This window comes from Stomoxys calcitrans, chromosome 1, assembly GCF_963082655.1.
Source record: "Stomoxys calcitrans chromosome 1, idStoCalc2.1, whole genome shotgun sequence".
NCBI lineage: Eukaryota > Metazoa > Arthropoda > Insecta > Diptera > Muscidae > Stomoxys > Stomoxys calcitrans.
Genome location: NC_081552.1, coordinates 230,327,457 through 230,351,349, shown reverse-complemented (window position 1 = coordinate 230,351,349; position 23,893 = coordinate 230,327,457). Strand labels below are relative to the sequence as shown.

Below are 23,893 nucleotides of genomic sequence, written 5' to 3'. Positions count from 1 at the left end.
TCTTTTGAAGGCAAACACGGTGGCACACACAAACTGGGAAGACCAAAAGCCCGATGGAATGATCAAGTGGTGGGAGACACTTCGAAACTTGGTGTCAGAGATTTTAGAATGAGCGCAGAAGGTCGAGACACTTGGAACGCTATTCTAAGTTCGGCTAGTGGAACAAATGTTCTATCATAGCCAATTAAAGTAAAAGTAAGATCAGCCAGAAGCATTACAAGAACTACCAATGCATCCTGAAAAAGTCACAGTTAGGTGCGGTTTATGGGCTGGTGGCATCATTGGACCGTACTTCTTCAAGGATGATGCGAATCGTAACCTAACTGTGAATGGTGAGCGCTACCAGGAGATGATATCAAGCTTTTTTTGCCCAAAATGTAAGAGCTTGACTTGTCTGTCATGTGGTTTCAACAAGACGGTGCCACATCCCACACAGCACAATAGACATAACAATGGACTTATTAAGAAGTGAGTTCGGTGAACATTTTATTTCACGGTGGTACACGCAAACCGGAAAGACCAAAAGCCCGATGGAATGATCAAGTGGTGGGAGACACTTCGAAACTTGGTGTCAGTGATTTTAGAATAAGAGCTCGAGATTTTAAAATAAGAGATCGAGGCGCTTAGAACGCTATTCTACATTGGAAAAAATGTTCTGTCATAGCCAATTAAAGTAAAGTAAAAGTAAGATCAGCCAGAAGCATTGCAAGAACTGCCAATTCATCCCGAAAAAGACACAGTTTGGTGCGGTTTATGGGCTGGTGGCATCATTGGACCGTACTTCTTCAAAGATAATGCGAATCGTAACCTAACTGTGAATGGTGAGCGCTACCAGGAGATGATATCAAACTTATTTTTGCCCATAATGCAAGAGCTTGACTTGCATGACATGTGGTTTCAACAAGTCGTTGCCACATCCCACACAGCACAATAGACGTAACAATGGACTTATTGAGAAGTGAGTTCGGTGAACATTTTATTTCACGGTGGTACACGCAAACCGGGAAGATCAAAAGCCCGATGGAATGATCAAGTGGTGGGAGACACTTCGAAACTTGGTGTCAGAGATTTTAGAATGAGCGCAGAAGGTCGAGACACTTGGAACGCTATTCTAAGTTCGGCTAGTGGAACAAATGTTCTATCATAGCCAATTAAAGTAAAAATAAGATCAGCCAGAAGCATTACAAGAACTACCAATGCATCCTGAAAAAGTCACAGTTAGGTGCGGTTTATGGTCTGGTGGCATCATTGGACCGTACTTCTTCAAAGATGATGCGAATCGTAACGTAACTGTGAATGGTGAGCGCTACCAGGAGATGATATCAAACTTTTTTTTGCCCAAAATGTAAGAGCTTGACTTGTCTGTCATGTGGTTTCAACAAGACGGTGCCACATCCCACACAGCACAATAGACGTAACAATGGACTTATTGAGAAGTGAGTTCGGTGAACATTTTATTTCACGGTGGTACACGCAAACCGGGAAGATCAAAAGCCCGATGGAATGATCAAGTGGTGGGAGACACTTCGAAACTTGGTGTCAGAGATTTCAGAATAAGCGCAGAAGGTCGAGACACTTGGCACCCTATCTACGTTCGGCTAGTGGAAATAATGTTCTGTCATAGCCAATTAAAAGTAAGATCAGCCAGAAGCATTGCAAGAACTGCCAATTCATCCCGAAAAAGACACAGTTTGGTGCGGTTTATGGGCTGGTGGCATCATTGGACCGTACTTCTTCAAAGATAATGCGAATCGTAACCTAACTGTGAAGGGTGAATGCTACCGTGATTTGATATCCAACTTATTTTTGCCCAAAATGCAAGAGCTTGACTTGCATGACATGTGGTTTCAACAAGACGGTGCCACACAGCACGCGTAACAATGAACTTATTGAGAGGCGAGTTCGGTGAACATTTTATTTCACTTTCGGGACCGATCAATTGGCCGCCCAGATCATGCGATTTAACGCCTTTAGACTACTTTTTTTGGGCTATGTTAAAGCCCGCATCATTTGACACATTGGAAGACAACATTGAAGCATATATTCGTGAGATACCGGCCGAAATGTTGGATAGAGTATAGGAAAATTGAACTAAGCAAATGAACCATTTCAGACGTAGTCACGGTCAACATTTGCTTGACCGATAGTGCGATCCACATTGAATCATATGGACCGTACTATCGGTTTGAGCTGGAAATTTTTGAAAAAATATTTCGAGCACACCCATCCGCTAGATTCCATTTTCTTTTAAAATTTTTCAAAAAAAAAATTGGTCTAAATTTTATTTCTCTACAAAATTTTTTCAAGATTTCAAAATTTTCTCTTTTTACCCTTCTTTTTATTTTAGTTGTTTAAATTTTTTCATTGGATTTCTTTGTCCCGCTGCTTCTATTTAGGTAAAGTTGAAAAGAGGGTGCGGATATTAATCCGCCCCATGCCACTATGGACATACACCAAAGCCTGTAATCGGCGTATTGTGCGCTCTAAATACTAAAAAGTAACCTCGAATAGAAAATCAAGTCAGGAATTCCGTGCTACTTACAAAAACCTTAATTGTTGTTCATACCACTCCCTTTAGTTGGTTCATGTCTGGTTTTGAGTCCCGTTGCATGTTTGATGCATACTTTTGAATGCTGGCTTGAGGTCGGCTTAGGGCGATTTTTTCTAATTCAGGTGACCAGTCCGCAACTGTTTGGGGTTCAACTGGTAGTAGTCTTTTAAGGCTACGAAGTCTGACCGGAGACTTTAATCTGGTACCACGGGTGTCAGGAGCCCCTGGAACTTTGGTTCCAGCCTGACAATGGTGCGGCCCCAGTGGGGAGCAACGTGGTGTCTGTAGTTTGTACCCAAATCGTGGGTAGAGCATAAGCTCGGCGTGGAGTGCCGTGATCCATACATAGATCGGAAGGAGCTTTAGGTAGTGCTCCGCTCCTAACCAAGGAGGTGAACACGTCCAAATACGTGGGATCAAATTGGTACTCATGTGTGGGTTACCACATGTGGGGGCGTTGGTAGACGCATTGTATTCACCCTTGGGCCTTGGCCCTCGCACGTTTGGGCCGTGATGGCAGGTATCTGCGTAAAAATCGACATTCATGTTCTGCTTGTTATTGCCCAGATGGCCAGTTTACTGTCTGTAAAGATGTTTGCACTCGACATCCTCACTTTAATACCACATCACCTTACGCATTCCATGAGTGCCCGTATCCCCGCCTGCAGGACCATATATTGGTCAAGCATACTAAAACAGATCTCAGTTCCCTGGTTTATCAATGTAGTCGAACCGGGCCCACTCTGTCCTCTAATTTGATCCATCTGTTTAGCATGATCTTGCAGATGGCAATATCAGGGTTCCGTCACGTCAGGGTTCCGTTACCACGTCCGTGGGCGTGGTCCTCATCGCTCCGCCTATGCCAAGAAAACATGTTCTCAGAACCTGGTTCAATGGTCCTTATGTTGCACTTTTTCTCCACCGTAGTCCACCAAACTACTGAGGCGTAAGTAAGTATTGGTCCAATTACGCTCCTGTAGAGCCAGTGGACTATCCTCGGATTCAGGGCCCATTTCGAGCCTTAGACCCGTCTATATATTGCCCAACATCTGTGATCCTTCCCAGTATGCTTCTTAATGTGACACTTCCAATTAATTTTTCTGTCCAAGATAAAAACGAACAGGGGCAAACTTCTAAATGAGTGCAGTCCGATTCAAGTTTAAGTTCAATGATAAATGACCTCCTTTTTATAGCCGAGTTCGAACGGCGGGCGTGCGACACCTCTTTGGAGAGAAGTTTTACATGGCATAGTACCTCACAAATATTGCCAGCATTAGGAGGGGAAAACCACTGCTGAAAATGTTTTTCAGATGGTCTCGGCAGGTTTATAGGGCCTTTGGGTTATAGGGCCTTTGGCTTATAGGGTCTTTGGCTTATAGGGCCTTTGGCTTATAGGGTCTTTGGCTTATAGGGCCTTTGGCTTATAGGGCCTTTGGCTTATAGGGCCTTTGGCTTATAGGGCCTTTGGCTTATAGGGCCTTTGGCTTATAGGGCCTTTGGCTTATAGGGCCTTTGGCTTATAGGGCCTTTGGCTTATAGGGCTGTAGGCCTTTAGTGTCGCATAACTTGCCTTGATCCTGGCTTTCGAAATCTTAAGACAGCAACACATTTCCACTTCAAACAACAGTTACACAAATAAAATGCGTCTTAAATAGTGTTTTACATTTTATAAGAGAATTTTTTGCTTTCGATTTCAGACACAACAACATGTATGGCCAATTCAAAATTGAAATTGTTCTTATACTGATTGGGATTTATAAAAGCTACCATATCTGTTTATAATATCTTTTTGGACTCTAATGTTTCCTCGAACAATTCCTAGGAGCATTATTTCATCCACGAGCCACTTATATACAATGAAGATGTCAGCTACTTTGACAGAAAAGGTGATGACACCTGCCATAACGCCATCATAAATATTAATGGATCTTTTTAATGGTAAGTGGACATACCATTTATTTTTTATTACTTAGGCGCTTATAAAACCATCACGAAGATAGTTAAATTTTACTACCGGCCTCTGAGAGCCATTGCCTCCTGTGGCATGGCAAACGACTTCAAGTGCCTCTGTTCATACATCAAAGTCAAATCATGTTCATACATCAAAGTCAAAGGATTATGACCATGGTACAGTGGGCGTAAGAAAAAAGTAATAAGACTTAGGACAGAAATTGACGAAATTTTCTCTAAAGAATAAATTTTAATGAAATTTTCTCTAAAGAAAAAATTTCTATGAAATTTTCTCTCCCGACAAAATTTCTATGAAATTTTCTCTCCCGACAAAATTTCTATGAAATTTTCTCTCCTGGCAATATTGCTATGAAATTTTCTCTCCTGGCAATATTGCTATGAAATTTTCTCTCCCAACAAAATTTCTATGAAATTTTCTCTCCCTACATCATTTCTATGAAATTTTCTCTCCCGACAAAATTTCTATGAAATTTTTCTCTCCCAACAAAATTTCTATGAAATTTTCTCTCTCCCGACAAAATTTCTATGGAATTTTCTCTCCCGACAAAATATCTATGAAATTTTCTCTCACGACAAAATTTCTATAAAATTTTTCCTCCCAACAAAATATCTATGAAATTTTCTCTCACGACAAAATTTCTATGAAATTTTCTCTCCTGACAATATTGCTATGAAATTTTCTCTGCCTACAAAATTTCTATAAAATTTTCTCTCCCGACAAAATTTCCATGAAATTTTCTCTCCCGAAAAAATTTCCATGAAATTTTCTCTCCCGACAAAATTTCTATGAAATTTTCTCTCCCAACAAAATTTCTATGAAATTTTCTCTCCCAACAAAATTTCTATGAAATTTTCCCTCCCGACAAAATTTCTATGAAATTTTCTCTCCCGACAAAATTTCTATGAAATTTTCTCTCCCGACAAAATTTCTATGAAATTTTCTCTCCCGACAAAATTTCTATGAAATTTTCTCTCCCGACAAAATTTCTATGAAATTTTCTCTCCCGACAAAATTTCAATGAAATTTTCTCTCCCAACAAAATTTCTATGAAATTTTCTCTCCAGACAAAATTTCTATGAAATTTTCTCTCTCCCGACAAAATTTCTATGGAATTTTCTCTCCCGACAAAATATCTATGAAATTTTCTCTCACGACAAAATTTCTATGAAATTTTCTCTCCCGACAAAATTTCTATGAAAGTTTCTCTCCTAACACAATTTCTATAAAATTTTCTCTCCCGACAAAATTTCTATGAAATTTTCTCTCCCGACAAAATTTCTATGAAATTTTCTCTCCCGACAAAATTTCTATGAAATTTTCTCTCCCGACAAAATTTCTATGAAATTTTCTCTCACGAAAAAATTTTTACTAAAATTTCTCTCACGAAAAAATTTCTATGAAATTTTCTCTCCCGACAAAATTTCTATGAAAGTTTCTCTCCTAACACAATTTCTATGAAATTTTCTCTGCCGACAAAATTTCTATGAAATTTTCTCTCCTGGCAATATTGCTATGAAATTTTCTCTCCCAACAAAATTTCTATGAAATTTTCTCTCCCGACAAAATTTCTGTGAAATTTTCTCTCCCTACATCATTTCTATGAAATTTTCTCTCCCGACAAAATTTCTATGAAATTTTCTCTCCCAACAAAATTTCTTTGCAATTTTCTCTCCCGACAAAATTTCTATGAAATTTTCTCTCTCGACAAAATTTCTATGAAATTTTCTCTGCCTACAAAATTTCTATAAAATTTTCTCTCCCGACAAAATTTCCATGAAATTTTCTCTCCCGACAAAATTTCCATGAAATTTTCTCTCCCGACAAAATTTCCATGAAATTTTCTCTCCCAACAAAATTTCTATGAAATTTTCTCTCCCGACAAAATTTCTATGAAATTTTCTCTCCCGACAAAATTTCTATGTAATTTTCTCTCCCGACAAAATTTCTATGAAATTTTCTCTCCCGACAAAATTTCTATGAAATTTTCTCTCCCGACAAAATTTCTATGAAATTTTCTCTCCCAACAAAATTTCTATGAAATTTTCTCTCCCGACAGAATTTCTATGAAATTTTCTATCCCAACAAAATTTCTATGAAATTTTCTCTCCCAACAAAATTTCTATGAAATTTTCTCTGCCGACAAAATTTCTATGAAATTTTCTCTCCCAACAAAATTTCTATGAAATTTTCTCTCCCAACAAAATTTCTAGGAAATTTCCTCTCCTGGCAATATTGCTATGAAATTTTCTCTCCCAACAAAATTTCTATGAAATTTTCTCTCCCAACAAAATTTCTATGAAATTTTCTCTCCCAACAAAACTTCTATGAAATTTTCTCTCCCGACAAAATTTCTATGCAATTTTCTCTCCCCACAAAATTTCCATGAAATTTTCTCTCCCGACAAAATTTCTATGAAATTTTCTATCCCGACAAAATTTCTGTGAAATTTTCTCTCCCGACTAAATTTCTATGAAATTTTCTCTCCCGACAAAATTTCTATTAAATTTTCTCTCTCGACAAAATTTCTATGAAATTTTCTCTCTCGACAAAATTTCTATGAAATTTTCTCTCCCGACAAAATTTCTATGAAATTTTCTCTCCCGACAAAATTTCCATAAAATTTTCTCTCCCGACAAAATTTCTATGATTTTTTTTTTTCTTATTCTTACTTTCAACAACTAAGGTTCAAATCAGTATATAACCTGATATAGCTGTCATATAAACCGATCTGGGATCTTGACTCCTTTTTTTTGCCTAAGAAGAGATGCCGGGAAAAGAACTCGAGGAATGCGATCCATGGTGGAGGGTATATAAGATTCGGCCCGGCCGAACTTGGCGCGCTTTTACTAAATTCCCACACCATCGAATTTTGCAAGCATACCTCTGACATCCACTGTCCAACAGCAACTGAAGCGTGTTTAAACACTTGTCACTTAACTACCGTTTAACCGTTTAACAGTTTAACATTAAACGCAACATCCAATGGTTATCTTTGCTTGTTGGTTTGTTTGCCTTTGTATAGCTCAGCATGATTGTTAGATGAATACAGCGATAAAGAGATAACTAACGATATTGGCTATTTAAGTTTATTTACCTCCTTATGAGCGTCGTTATTATTATGAGCCATTAGACGGACGCAAAGCCTTTGGAATGAGCAGACAATTAATGGGTAATCTCAAAAATATTTGGCTGAAAAGAAGACGACACCTGACAGCGTGGGGTTATCTTCAAGGCAAGGTTGAGTAATTATTTTTGCGCGTCTTGTTCAGCTGGAAGCTACTATGAACTACCATCGCCACAGCTTATAGAGCGTGTATGGAATAATTTCTTCTGGGATCACAAACGGAGTAATGTTGTCAAGAGGCGATGACTTTTACTTTTCCGCTTTGTCATCATCGCCAGCAATGAAATGTCAGACTTACCCACTTGGCAAAGCTCGAGGTGATGGGAAAAGTGTGTTTTTTTGGTAGATGTCTTTCAAAAAAAAAAAAAAAACAGAGTAAGAGAATAATAATAATTGTTGGCATTTATTTAACATTAAGCATTTAAAACGCTTTTGTGTTAGGTGTTTAGTGCTATTAAAAGACAACAATTCCAGCTATTACTTTCTTTCTTCTTCCTCATGTTGGAAAACTTATTCATATGTAAAGTAGCGGATATGATAAGCTAATTGTTTTTTGAAAAACAACACTCATTTTCTGTAGAAAGTCTATGAGAAATAAATATGGCTTGCTGCAATCATTTAAACATTCAATCGGATTGTGGGGCGAATTAATGGTGTGCTGTTTTTGGTTTCTTTCTAACATCACATAGCAGTGGCATTTCGATCATTCATTTCTATTCCTAAAAAGTAGTAAATAATGATGTATAGCATTTAGTGTTTGTTTCCTTTCTGCGATATACTCTCTACAATTGAGTTGATTTACTATTTATGAACTAATGTTATAAGTATTTGATTTAAGTGTTTCAGATTTTTAACGTATCTCGAACTTAGACTTCTTGGGGCTTAAGAACTACAATCGTGAAATGGGCTTAGTAAGGACTATAACTATCTGGATCATAATAATAGAAAATATAAATCTACCTTTGCTTCACATACTTGGGCCGTAAGAATTGAAATCGGAGTTGCAGTAAATATGGGAGCAAGGTATATCCAAATGTGAAATGATTTTTTTTTTTTCGAACAAACAAACGGATATAACTAGATCGACATAGAATTAGTTCGCCACCATGTGGTTGGTTAGAAAATAATGTTCCCAGATCATTCTCAGAGTCGACGGAAGGATATATATGGAGAAATAAAAAAATTAAGTTCGGCCGGACCAAAATTTGGATACCCACCACCTCGGGTATAGATGTAAACCCCCTTTCGTCACAATCCGGTGGAAATTGCATAACTTATGCACCTAAACTCGGCACGGACATTGAGTGGCCTAATAAATATAAGTCACTGGTGAATTTTGTATTTAAAATTTCAACAAAATCGGGTAATAAATAAAGCTTTTATGAGCTTCAGACCCTTAACTGGCATATCGGTCTATATGACAGCCATATTTGAGTCGGATCTTGGGAAGCGTAAAACTACTCACTGTTTCACTGTTTCAAATTTCAGAGAAATCAGTTAAAAATAAAGTTTTATGGCTATATCTAAATATAGTCCGATCCAAACCATATTTGGGACGGATGTCGGGAGCCGTAAAACTACTCACTGTTTCAAATTTCAGAGAAATCGGGTAATAAATAGAGTTTTTGTTGGCTTCAGACCCATTATCGGCAGATCGGTCTATATGTAAATATAGTCCGATCTGAACCATATTTGGGTCCTATGTTGGGAGGATTAAAACTACTCGCTGCTTCAAATATCAGCGAAATCGGGTAATAAATAAAGCTTTTATGGGCTTCAGACCATTTATCGGGAGATCGGTATATATGGTAGCTATATGTAAATATAATCCGATATGAACCATATTTAGGTCCTATGTTGAGAGGATCAAAACTACTCGCTGTTTCAAATTTCAGCGAAATCGGGTAATAAATAAAGATTTTATGGGCTTCAGACCCTTAATCGGGAGATCGGTATATACGGCAGCTACATCTAAATATAGTCCGATATGAACCATATTTGGGACGGATGTCGGAAAACATAAAACTAGCCACTGCTTCAAATTTCAGCGAAATCGGGTAAAAAATAGAGCTTTAATGGATTCTAGACCCTTAATCGGGAGATCGGTCTATATGGCAGCTATATCTAAATATTGTCCGATCCGAACCATACTTAGGTCAGATGTCGGGAGGCTTAAAACTACTCGCTGTTTAAAATTTCAGCGAAATCGGTTAAAAAAATAAAGCTTTTTGGGCATCAGATCCTTTATCGGCAGATCAGTCTATATGACGGCTATATCTAAATATAGTCCGATCTGAACCATATTTGGGTCCTTTGTTGGGAGACTAAAAACTAAAGACTAAAGACTTCAAAAAAAAAAAACAGTGAGTTTCAAATTTCTGCAAAATCGGTTGAAAACTAAAGCTTTTATGGGCCTTAGACCCTTAACCGGCAGATCGGCCCATATGGATGCTATATATAAATATAGTCCGATTTGATCCATATCTAAGACAAATATCGGGAGGCTTAGAGTAACCTACTGTTCCAAATTTCAGCGAAATCGGGTAATAAATAGAGCTTTTATGGATTTCAGACCTTAAATCGGCAGATCGGTCTATATGACGGCTATATCTAAATATAGTCCGATCTGAACCATATTTGGATCCTATGTGGGGAGGCTTAAAACTCCTCACTGTTTTAAATTTCAGCAAAATCGGTTAAAAACTAAACCTTTTGTGGGCCTTAGACCCTTAACCGGCAGATCGGTCCATATGGGAGCTATATCCATATATAGTCCGATCTGAATCATATTTAGGCCAAATGTCGGGAGGCCTAAAACTATTCACTGTTTAAAATTGCAGTGAAATACGATAAAAAATAAAGCACTTATGGCCACTAGAACCTTTATCGTCAGATCGGTCATATAGCAGCTATATCCAAATATGGTCCGATTTGGCCCGTTCAAGAACTTAGTCAGCGTGCATCAAAAAGACGTATCTGTGGCAAATTTCAGTGCAATGCCTCAATTTTTGAAGGCTGTAGAGTGATTACAACAGACGAACGGACAGAGACACACGGGCAGCGTTAAATCGTGTTAGAATTTTGCGACGATCCGAAATATATATACTTTGTAGGGTCGGAAATTGATATTTCGATGTGTTGCAAACTGAATGACTAAATGAATATAACCCGCATTATATATAAAATTCAATTTGTGTTTGTTTGTTTGTCGGTTTGTTTGTTTGTTCCTTATAGACTCAAGAACAGCTGAACCGATTACCTTGAAATTTTCACAGGTTGTGTAGGTTGGTCTGGAACGAAACATAGGCTATATAATTTTTTGATATCGGGAGGGGGGCGGACCCTCCCCCTCATCCCAAAAGTACTACCCAGAAATAAAAATGAACTATCGGAACAATATGGAATTCAAATGAAAGGTATTCAAGAGTAGAGTACGAATTTCATAATAAAATTTGGGTCCAAGTACCTGTGGGACCGCCCCTTACCCCAAAACCCCCTAAAATAGGTTTATTTGACGATCATGACAATATGGGACTCAAATGAAAGGTATTCGGGAGTAGATTACGAATATGGTCAGGAAGTCAATTGTCAGGAAGGAATAGGCTTTATAATTTATTGATAACCCCAAAACCCCCTATTTTAGGGGATTTTGGGGTTGGGGCGCTCCCACAGGTACTTGGACCCAAATTTTATTATGAAATTAGTACTCTACTCTTAAATACCTTTCATTTGAACTCCATATTGTCCTTATCGGTCCACTTTAGATTTTGGGTGGTGTTTTTTTGGGGTAGGAACACCGTTACCCCAAAAACACCACCCAAAATCTAAAGTGGACCGATAAGGACAATATGGAGTTCAAATGAAAGGTATTTAAGAGTAGAGTACTAATTTCATAATAAAATTTGGGTCCAAGTATCAGACCTGTGGGACCGCCCCAACCCCAAAACCCCCTACAATAGGTTTATTTGACGATCATGACAATATGGGACTCATATGAAAGGTATTCGGGAGTAGATTACGAATATGGTCAGGAAGTTGGAATAGGCTTTATAATTTATTGATAACGAAAGGGAACACCATTACCCCAAAAACACCACCCAAATCCAAAATGGACCGATAAGGACAATATTGGTATCAAATGAATAGAATGCGGGAGTAGATACAGAATCTGGCATACAAAATTCATGTCGATGTATAGGGTGTGGCCCACCCCCCCAAAAAAAAACCAAAATGGGTACATTAACCAATACATGGGACTCGGTTTGTTTGTTCCACATAGACCGAAAAATGGTAGAACCGATTTTCTCTAAGTTTTCGCATATTTTGTAGGGTGGTCTGAAAGGAAACATAGCCTATATAATTTTTCGGTATCGGAAGGGGGATGGACCCTCCCCCTTATGCCAAAAATACTAGTCAAAATCAAAAGTGGGCCGATCGGGACAATATAGGTATCAACTGAAAGGTATTGGAGAGTAGAATACGAACAGACTTATAGGATGTTCATTTTAATATGGGGCGCAAATTAAAGGTATTCGGGCGTAGATTTCGAATCTGGCATACAAAATCAGATCGAAGTACAGCGGGTCACGCCACCCCTAAAAAACGCCATTAGACCCATTATGACTATATGATACTTGACTGAACCGATTTTCTAAAAATTTTCATAAATTGTGTACGTTTGTCTGCAGGCGGATCCTCCCCCTTACACCGAAAACGCCACCCATATTCGAAAGTGGTGTGAAGGATACAATCAAATGAAAGGTATTGAAGACCAGAAGGGTACCCAGCAGGGTAAAATTAGGAAATTTTGTAATTAAAAAAAAAAATACTTTATTGGATATATATTGAAATTTGTCCTGCTCCCATCCTATGGTGGAGTATAAAAAATCTAAATAATTAACTTTGATTTTTATATTTTAGATATGTTGGGTTCCTCAAAAAGTGATTGCGGATTTTTTAAAAGAAAGTAAATGCATTTTTAATAAAACTTAGAATGAACTTTAATCAAATATACTTTTTTTAAACTTTTTTTCTAAAGCAAACTAAAAGTAACAGCTGATAACTGACAGAAGAAAGAATGCAAATACAGAGTCACAAGCTGTGAAAAAATTTTTCAAGCCGACTATATGAAAAATCCGCAATTACTTTTTGGGCAACCCAATATTTATTCAGTTCACTTCGATACTTGAGTTAGAAAAAGCTTTCACTGATTCCCATAGGATACGATTAAGCAATCCCTTAGGTTCCCTCAAACATATTTCACCTCAAAGCTAATTATCAAAAATGCGATTAGAGTTTTCTCCTAGCAAAGGTGCTCCCAAAAAAAACAAATTTACCAAAATTTGTTTAGTTCACTCAATCTAATCACGTATCTAGTTACAAGTTTCCTTCACAGCTTGTCAAAACAAAAGACGAGACATTAATTAAATAACAAGAGATTGATGTTTTGACAACATCTAGACTTTCTTTAGCTTCCACAGTAGCGTTGGCCACCACATCACTCTTTAGGGTTTATTAGCACCTAAATGCTAAGAGGATAGGCAAACAAACTCTAAACATTTTTCGTCTTCAAAACAACTCAATCCATAGCAAACATGTTGGCTTTTCGAAGAAAATCTCCAAAACCGACAGACTTTCATTGGCAGGGTGTAAAAACAGCAAATGCCAAAATTAAAGACACCTCGAAACAAGTCAAGGATTTTTCAAATCAAACTGTCTGCAAAAAAAAAAAAATTACACAAAAAATTCCCACACGAAATTGTCATAGACCCATGAGGGATGGCAAATAAAACTTTAGGATGTGGCTGCATCATTGCTGCCATTGTGTGGCATCATCGAACTTTGCAAATGTTATCCAATGTACAGGTGTGCAACATAAATTAACGCCAAACTTATAAGGCACGACCACGAACTCTCAAGGATGATATTTGCCAAAGCCAAGGAGATGCTCCAAAGGCAATGGCCACCACCACCACACCACCAACACCAACCTTCATTTCCAATTTTTTCTTTTTTTTTCTACTAACACACCGCATGTAATGTAACAATGGAATTTCGAATTTGACTTGGAACCAACATTTATTTTCTTATAAAAACAAAATAAGCTTAGATTGTATCAATGGCAATGACTGCAGCTTGGTCGCTAGTGTCATTGATGGCAGCCGGACGGACAACCTTTGAGCTGCATTTTAGATGCCATCACTTATCAAGATTCACAAAGGAGTTGCTCAGACAGCCACCATAGGAGCAGAAAAATGTTTGTCAATTTCCATGACCGTGACGTTAATATTGGTGGACAGTGGTATGCCATAGGGACTCAAGGCAATTGTTGCGAAATGAATCCAAATAGAAAGATAAAAATTTTTATATACCCTTAACTTTCGATCTTCAGGTAGGTTTTGTGCAAGCGAAATTTGTAAGCTGAAAGGAAGGAAAACAAAAAAAAATCGCCTCCACCATGGATCACACTTGTCAAGTTCTATGCCCGGTATATGTTTAAAGGTAACCAAGGATAATGGATAAGAATTGCTATGTTATTAGAGCTATATCAGGTTATGGGCCGATTCGAGTCATACTTTGATTTTGGAGACCATAGCAGAAAATATTGTACAATTTTAGCCAAATTGGATAAGAATTATGCCCTATAACTCAAGAACTAAAATCGGAAGATCGGTTTATATGGGAGCTTTATCAGGTTATGATCTGATATGAATCATGTTTTGCACGTATAATGAAGGCCATGAGAAAAGTTTTACCAAATTGCAGCCAAATCGGATGAGAAAGTGCGCCCTCTAGAGGGTAAAATCGTTTTATATGGCTACCTCAGGTTATGAACCGATTTAGACCATACTTCGCATAGTGGCTGGAATTCAAAACAAAAAACTTCGTGCAAAATTTCAACCACATCGGATAATAAAAGCGCACTCTAGAGGAGAGAAGCACTCTAGTGAAGTCAAGATCCGAGATCGATTTATATAACACTATAAAAGGACATGATCCGATTTAGACCATACTCGGCATAGTGGCTGCAAGTCAAAACAAAACACCTAGCATAAAATTTCAGCCAAATCGGATAAGAATTGCGCCATCTAGAGGCTCAAGAAGTCAAGACCCGAGATCGGTTTATATGGCAGCTATATCAGGTTATGGATTGATTTGAACCATATTTGACACAGTAGTTAGAAGGCATAACAAAACACCTCACGCAAAATTTCAGCCAAATCGGATAAGAATTGCACGCTCTATTGGCTCAAGAAGTCAAGATCCCAGATCAGTTTATATGACAGCTATACCAGATTATGAACCGATTTGAATCATACTTAACGCAGGAAGTGATACCAAAACACTACGTGCAAAATTTCAGTCAAATCGGATGAGAATTGCGCCCTCTAGAGGCTCAAGAAGTCAAGATCCAAAATCGGTTCATATGGAAGCTATATCAAACAAAATCGGTTCATATGGAAGCTATATCAGAATAAAATTTCAGCCAAATCTGCCAAGAATTGCGCCGTCTAAAGGCTCAAGAAGTCAAGAGCCAAGATCGGTTTATATGGCAGCTATACCAAAACATGAACCGATATAGCCCATTTACAATCCCAACCGACCTTCACTAATAAGACCCCAGAAATGGTTGGTCTATGGAGGGATTGCCAAAAACTCTTCAAAGGGGGGAAAGCCACAAGGCAAGGCACCAAAATACTACGTGCAAAGTTTCAGTCAAATCGGATGAGAATTGCGCCCTCTAGAGGCTCAAGAAGTCAAGATCCAAAATCGGTTCATTTGGAAACTGTATCAAAAATCATAATAAAATTTCAGCCAAATCTGCCAAGAATTGCGCCGTCTAAAGGCTCAAGAAGTCAAGAGCCAAGATCGGTTTATATGGCAGCTATACCATTGGACCGATATGGCCCATTTACAATCCCAACCGACCTTCACTAATAAGACCCCCGAAATGGTTGGTCTATGGAGGGATTGCCAAAAACTCTTCAAAGGGGGGAAAGCCACAAGGCACCATGCGATTGGGACGACTATAAGGTTGAGCTATGAAAATACAAGGGCGAGCTGAGAAAGGCACAGAACAAATCTTGGATGGAGTTCCTGCAGCTTCGTGGAGGATACATCTGAGGCCTCTAGGCTAAGGAAAATCCTAATCTTGAGACCTATTACGGTGCGCAGAGAATGCATGGACAATGTCTAGTGAAAAAACACTAGAACTACTCGTTGATATACATTTCCCGGGAAACTCTTCAACAAACAACGTGGCTCTGGAAGATGTTGTCACTATTGTGCTTTCGTCGGAGGTTATCGTAGAAATTATGTCTGAGCCTTAAATCCTTTGGGTGATAAAAATTTTCGACTACGTTAAGTTAACAAATATGCCCAAGAACATTCCATGAGGGACAGGGGAAAACATCTCACAATCTCTATGATATGGGGCCTCATTTTTATAGCCGTGTCCGAACGGCGTGCCTCATCTAAGAAGAAGTTTTTACATGACAAAGTACCTCACAAATGTCGCCAGCATTAGGAGGGAATAACCAACGCTGAAAATGTCTGATGTTATCGCCAGGATTTGAACCCAGGCGTTCAGCTCCATAGGCGGACATGACAACCTCTGGGCTACGTTGGCCTTCTGATAATGTATCTTCTGTAGGATTACAAGATGTGTCCGACAGACTGGATTCTTGGCTTAGGGAGATATACTCTGCTTGCATCAATCCCATGGCAGCCGGTTGTATGTACCGGATTGATCGGCAAGGGCTGCCACCTCAGTGTACCACACACTGCTGCTACAACAACAACAACCTGTGGGATGGAAGGATACAAAGGTCATATTCATATCAAAAGAAGGAAAACCATACTGTCTGTCATCCATTATGGTGAAGACTCTTGAGAAGTTTATAAAAACATGTCATAGTTCAAACGTTCCTGGAGATCGCCTGTCTGGGCCACTGCATGCATATTGCAAGGGCAAGTCCACTGAGACAGCCCTTCACGACCAAGTCGGCTACATAGAGGTTTCTCTCTCTGTCAAGGGATACACAACGATAGCATTTCTTGACATTGAAGGTGCTTTCAGTAATGCAAAACCGACGTCAATCATGAGTGAGCTGAAGTTTCTAGGCATCCACACTACCATAAGAAATTTTTTTAAAAACTTACTAGAAGAAGCATTACGGCAGGCTTTGGATCTGTAGATCTGAAAAGATGAGTCACCAGAGGAACACCTCAAGGAAGTGTACCGACTTCTCTACTTTGGAATATGGTCATTGACAATATATTTTTGTCTCTGGAAGAAAAAGTTGTGTGCTGATAAAGTGGCTATTGCTGTTAGAGGAAAGTTTCCCAGCACTCCTAGAAATATACTTCAGGAAGCTCTACGTGCGACAGCGAAGTAGGCAACCGAAAGTTGTTCAAGCGTAAAACCATGCAAGAAGAAGTTTTTTTCAGGTTACTTAAAGTGGAATCTGTCACCTTGGGCGGAGAGAATGTTTGACTTACTGATAGTGCAAAATACCTGGGTATTTTGTTGGACAGGAAATTCAACTTCAAATCCAACCTTTTGGAAAGGGGAAGAGAGGCAACTCTTGCCCTATACACCTGCAAGAGAGCCATAGGAAAAAAATGCAAGGTTAAACCGCGTGTCATGCGCTGTATTTTTGCTGTAGTTGTTAGACCTACAATGCTATATGGTGTTGTGGTCTGGTGGACGGCGCTTCAAAGGTTCACCTATTGCTCAAAACTCAACCGGATCCAAAGGATGGCTTGTTTGTGCATCACAGCCACACTGAGGACGACACCAATTTATGCATCGAATTTAATGTTACACCTTATGACTCCAAACATTATGGCTAGACAAATTACTGCAACCACTGCTGAAAGGCTAAGGGAGCTTTCCCTTTGGTCATGCGGTGCCTACGGACACTGTGTTATCCTTGATACAATGTCCGATGTTCGAGCCAGTGTGGACTACATCCTAACTGAAAAGCTTTGTGAAAAAAAGTCCAGTACCACTATTCCCAATGGAATCCATTGGCACTACAATATTTCCGGTAAAAGAAGTTACATATACATAGAAGTTTGCGAATGGTACAAAACTAGACGACCAGATGGGCTTTGGGATGTACTCTGAAGAACTAGAATTGATCATATCGCGAAGTTTAGCCGACCACTGCAGTGTGTATCAAACGGAGACCTTGCAATTAAAGAAGTGATGGAATGGCTTGGATACTTTGTCATAACGACGATGGGCATAAATATGTTGTCAGACAGCCAGGCAGCCATCTAATACCTGAAGAATTTACACAGATAAAAATAATTTTGAAAAAACAACAACTTTGGCCGAGAAACGACGACGAAATTTGTTAATTTTCCTGCAACAATCTATTTTGAGTCTAAGCGACCGAAAGTACAAATTTGTTGTTTAAATGCTCTCTATGCAAGGCAGCATACAACAACAACATTGGTCGAAAAACGACGACGAAATTTGTTAATTTTCCTGCAACAATCTATTTTGAGTCTAAGCGACCGAGAGTACAAATTTGTTGTTTAAATGCTCTCTATGCAAGGCAGCATACAACAACAACATATCCATAAGCATGAAAAAAAAAAAACATTTAACACACCACGACATATGCTTCCCATAAGGTGGGGTATACTAATTTCGTCATTTCGTTTGTAACACCTTCAAATATTCGTCTGAGACTCCATAAAGCAAACATATTCTTGATCTTCATGACATTTTAAGTCGATCTAGCCATGTCCGTCCGTCTGTCCATCCTAACACAATTTTGCACAAATTCTTCTTATAGGTGTAGGTCGGTTGGGATTGTAAATGGGCCATATCGGTCCATGTGTTGATACAGCAGCCATATAAACCGATCCTGGATCTTGACTTCTTGAGCCACTAGATGGCGCAATTCTTATCATATTTGACTGAAATTTTGCATGAAGTATTTTACTATGACTTCCAACAACAGTGCTAAATACGGTCGAAATCGGCACATGCAAATTCATTGATCCTCTTTTGGGCCCATGTTATGTAGTTCTATAGGTTAACTTCCTGGCGATAGCAGTTGAACTTGTGTCTGGTAAAGTCAGATTTGCCTCTGAGTTCCTTCAGGCAGACGGCCCACTTATAAATTTTCCTAAGCAGCTTGCTTGACGGTTCATCGATCAACTTGTCTATATTTCTTCGAACTCTTTTTCTTTTTTTGTCTTATTTTGTAAAAACTAGGAACTAGGAAACGTCTGAAATGAATTTTTTTACCCACCACCACCATTGGATAGGGGGTATATTCATTTATTCATTCCGTTTGCAACACGACGAAATATCAATTTCCCACTCTGCAAAATATAAATATTTCGGATCGTTGTAAAATTCTCAGACGATCTAACGATGTCCGTGTGTCTGTCCATCTATCCCTCTATCCGTCTGTCCGTCCGGCTGTTGCAATCACTCTACAGCCTTCAAAAATTAAGATATTTAGCTGAAATGGCACAGATACGTCTTTTTGATGCACCCTGGTTAAGTTCTTGAACGGGCCAAATCGGACCATATTTGGATATAGCTGCTATATAGACTGATTTTCCGATAAAGGGTCTAATGCCCATAAATACTTTATTTTTCATCTAATTTTGCTGAAATTTTAAACAGTGAGTAGCTTTAGGCCTCCCGACATCTGACCCAAACTTTATTCAGATCGGACTATATTTAGATATAGCTGCCATATAGACCTATCTCCCCATAAAGGATCTGAAGCCCATAAAAGCTTTATTTATTACCCGATTTCGCTGAAATTTGAAACAGTGGGTTATATCCAGCCTCCTGACATCTGACTTAAATATAGTCGATGGGACTATATTTAGATATAGCTGCCATATTGACCGATCTGCCAATAAGGGGTCTGAAGTCCATAAAAGCTTTATTTATTTACCTAAAATTTTAAACAGTTAGTAGGTTAAGACCTCCCAACATCCGACCTAAATATGGTTCAGATCGGACTATATTTAGATATAGCTGCCATATAGACCTATCTGCCAATAAGGGGACTGAAGCCCATAAAAACTTTGTTTATTACCCGATTTCGCTTTGATACAGTGAGTTTTTCTGAGCCTCACGACATACGACCTTAATATGGTTCAGATCGGTTATAATTGGATATATCTGCCAAAAATACCAATACTCAATGCCAATGACGAATTTGGTTGCTTAAGTTACCTAATTTTCACCGGATTATGACGAAATGGGATTTACATGTATACCCGTAGAGGTGGGTATCCAAAGTTCGGCCCCGCCGAACTTAATGGCTTTTTTACTTGTTATACCCACCACCGAAGGATGGGGGTATATTCATTTTGTCATTCCGTTTGCAACACATCGAAATATCCATTTCCGACCCTATAAAGTATATATATTCTTGATCAGCGTAAAAATCTAAGACGATCTAGACATGTCCGTCCGTGTGTCCGTCTGTCCGTCTGTCGGTTGAAATCACGCTACAGTCTTTAAAAATAGAGATATTGAGCTGAAATTTTGCACAGATTCTTTTTTTGTCCATAAGCAGGTTAAGTTCGAAGATGGTCTATATCGGACTATATCTTGATATAGCCCCCATATAGAACGATCCGCCGATTTAGGGTCTTAGGCCCATAAAAGCCACATTTATTATCCGATTTCGCAGAAATTTGGGACGGTGGGTTGTGTTAGGCCCTTCGACATCCTTCGTCAATTTGGCTAAGATCGGTTCAGATTTGGATATAGCTGCCATATAGACCGATCCTCCGATTTAGGGTCTAAGGCTCATAAAAGCCACATTTATTATCCGATTTCGCAGAAATTTGGGACGGTGAGTTGTGTTAGGCCCTTCGACTTTCTTCGTTAATTTGGACCAGATCGGTCCAGATTTGGATATAGCTGTCATATAGACCGATCCTCCGATTTAGGGTCTTAGGCCCACAAAAGCCAAATTTATTATCCGATTTTGATGAAATTCGGGACAGTGAATTGTGTTAGGACCATCGACATCCTTCGTCAATTTGGCCCAGATCGGTCCAGATTTGGATATAGCTGCCATATAGACCGAACCTCCGATTTAGGGTCTTAGGCCCATAAAAGCCACATTTATTATCCGATTTTGGTGAAATTTGGGACAGTGAGTTGTGTTAAGCCCCTCGACATCCTTCGTCAATTTGGCCCAGATCGGTCCAGATTTGGATATAGCTGCCATATAGACCGATCCTCCGATTTAGGGTCTTAAGCCCATAAAAGCCACATACAGGGTGGCTGATGAATATTGCTACAATGATGAATATTGCTACATTTTTTTTTCGGTGTATGGAATACATTTTTCTTTTATTCATGTTAAATTAAATTATTAAATTAATTATTAAATTATTATTAATTAAATTAATTAATTAATTAATTAAATTAATTATTAAATTATTATTATTAAATAGAAAAAAAGTTATTACATTTTTTTTTGGTAGCGGCTTTCATCAGCCACCCTGTATATTATCCGATTTTGCTGAAATTTGGGACAGGGAGTTGTGTAAGGCCCTTCGACTTCCTTCGTTAATTTTGCCTAGATCGGTTCAGATTTGGATATAGCTGCCATATAGAACGATCCTCCGATTTAGGGTCTAAGGCCCACAAAAGCCACATTTATTATCCGATTTCGCAGAAATTTGGGACGGTGAGTTGTCTTAGGCCCTTCGACATCTGTCTTCAATTTGTCCCAGATCAGTTCAGATTTGGATATAGCTGCCATATAGACCGATTTCCTGATTTAAGGTTTTGGGCCCATAAAATGCTCATTTATTGTCCGATGTCGCTGAAATTCGGGAAATTCGGATTAAGCCCCTAGACATACTTTTTAATATCGCACAGATCGGTCCAGATTTGGATATAGCTGCCATATAGACCGATCTCTGGATTTAAGGTTTTGGGCCCATAGAAGAGGCATTTATTGTCCGATTTCGGTTAAATTTGGGACAGTGCTTTAAGTTAGGCTCTTCGACATTTTTATGCAACTTGGCCCAAATCGGTCCAGATTTGGATATAGCTGCCATGTAGACCGATATCTCGATTTAATGTCTTGGCCCCATAAAATTCGCATTTATAATCCGATATCACTGAAATTTGACAAAGTCTTATGTTGGGCTTTTCGACATCCGTGTCGTATATGGTTCAGATCGGTTTATTTTTAGATATATCTACTGTACTTATTAGTATTTGGTCCAAATCGGAACATATTTTAATATAACTGATATGGGACATAAGTTATGAATTTTTCACCGAATTTTGATGAAAGGCGGTTCACATATATACCCGAGGTGGTGGGTATCCATAGTTCGACCCGGCCGAACTTAATGCCTTTTTACTTGTTTTCTGTATACTTCTGAATTCAGAAACCGCCCTCGGTTGTCATATATCTCTTAACAAGATGACAGAACAGTTCAAATTTCACCAGTTCCCGGTGCCGGACTACAGAGATATCCCAGGCAATTCTAAAGCGGATGATCTTGCAAGACTAGGAACTACCTTACACATTACAGGGGCAACTGAAATCTGTAGGTATTCATCTAGCGACATGTAAATTAATGTAAGCGACGAATGTTAGAAGGTCAAAAAGGGGGGTTGTGAACATTCCAAAACTATGTGGCCTAATCTAGACTTGTCATTGGCTAGAACAGACGTCTCAGGCATTGTGACCGTCATGATAGGTCACTGCCTGATCAGAAGACATGCTGGCAGACTGAAGGTTGCCAATAAAGACTTTCACCGAATCTTTGAGGATGTCGAGGAAGAAGAGACTTTAGACCATCTGCTGTGTGTTTGTCCCGCACTGGCAGTCAGAAGGAGTTCCACTTTAGGTTCCCATTCTTCTTTGAGAACTTGTGTGATTTAGCGTAAATGAACCAAAGGCCTGCGCAAGACCATTCATTTCTGCTTTCAAGACACACTAGCAATCCTAGAGTATTTCAGAGAGAACTAAACTCTTCGTTTACAAATACAACATCGTATAAGACAATTGAGAACTGATTAAAACTGATAAACAAGACATCAAGTAACGACATGAATGAAAGATTGATTCGGATTTCAATCAGTGCACGTTGTACACGGCATACAATGCATATACAGGGAGTACTTTCTCATAACTCACCGTAGGAGCTACGAATTCGAGAAAAAATACTCCCAGCTACTGAAAGGTGGTTTTTTTCAAGATTATCTACTCAACAACAACGTTTTACACAATCTTCAGTGTCTCGCTCTTCAGTAGTCTGTAAATACAACATCATGTGGGTGCAGTGTTGAGCAAAAACTGTCACCAATGAATGGTTTTGTGCAGTGCTTCGAAGTAAACATTCGCAAGTTGTAAGCCTTGCTGATCGCCCGGGTTCGAATCCTGGCGAGACCAACAGAAAAAAATTTTCAACCGTGGTTTTCCCCTCCTAATACTGGCAACATTTGTGAGGTACTATGCCATGTAAAACTTCTCTCCAAAGAGATGTCGCACTGCGGCACGCCGATTGGACTCGGGTATAAAAAGGTGGCCCCTTATCATTGAGCTTAAAATTTGAATCGGACTGCACTCATTGATATGTGGGAAGTTTTCCCCTGTTCCTTAGTGGAATGTTCATAGGGAAAATTTGCATTTTTCATCCTATGGTGGAGGATATAAAAATAATACTTCCTATTGAGGTAAATCATTAGATATTGGCAAAGGGGAAAATCAGTTGAGATGTGTATATATCTCCAACATAAACCCATCCCCAATCCCAGAAGGCCCAATTTTTGCCTGAAACTCATAAAATTAAGAACAGTCCCGTGCTTGCCCCTGTTCCTTAATGGAATGGTCAAGGGCAAATTTGCATTTACAATTCGATTCTCTGAATTAACTTCTTGGGTCCCTATGCGCCTCAAGTTTCATTTCATCTGGATGAGGAGTTGATTTGCGACTTCCCATACCCATACCAACAACTCGTATATTAAAAGATTACCTAGAAGCTTCCATTTTCGACCGATTATTCTTTCCTCTTTGACCACTGTAAATATATTTGCAAAGGAGTTGCTCATTACCAATTCGTCTAGTGCAAAGGCCAACCAAATGTTAAGGCTGGTTCCACAAAAAAGGAAGCAACCAATGACAAAAAACAAACCCTGCCTGGCGATATCAAACGCCAGTGAGTCTTGGCTAGGATTTATTCATTCAATGCACAAAACATTCAAAGCTCATCCATATCC

General features: G+C 38.9%; 1 protein-coding gene across 1 annotated transcript in view; it reads right to left on the bottom strand.

Moving 5' to 3' along the window:
- Positions 1–23,893, bottom strand: part of LOC106093426 (neurotrophin 1) — a 64,732-nt gene that overhangs the window by 15,576 nt on the left and 25,263 nt on the right. The gene's annotated exons all lie outside the window — the stretch shown is intronic.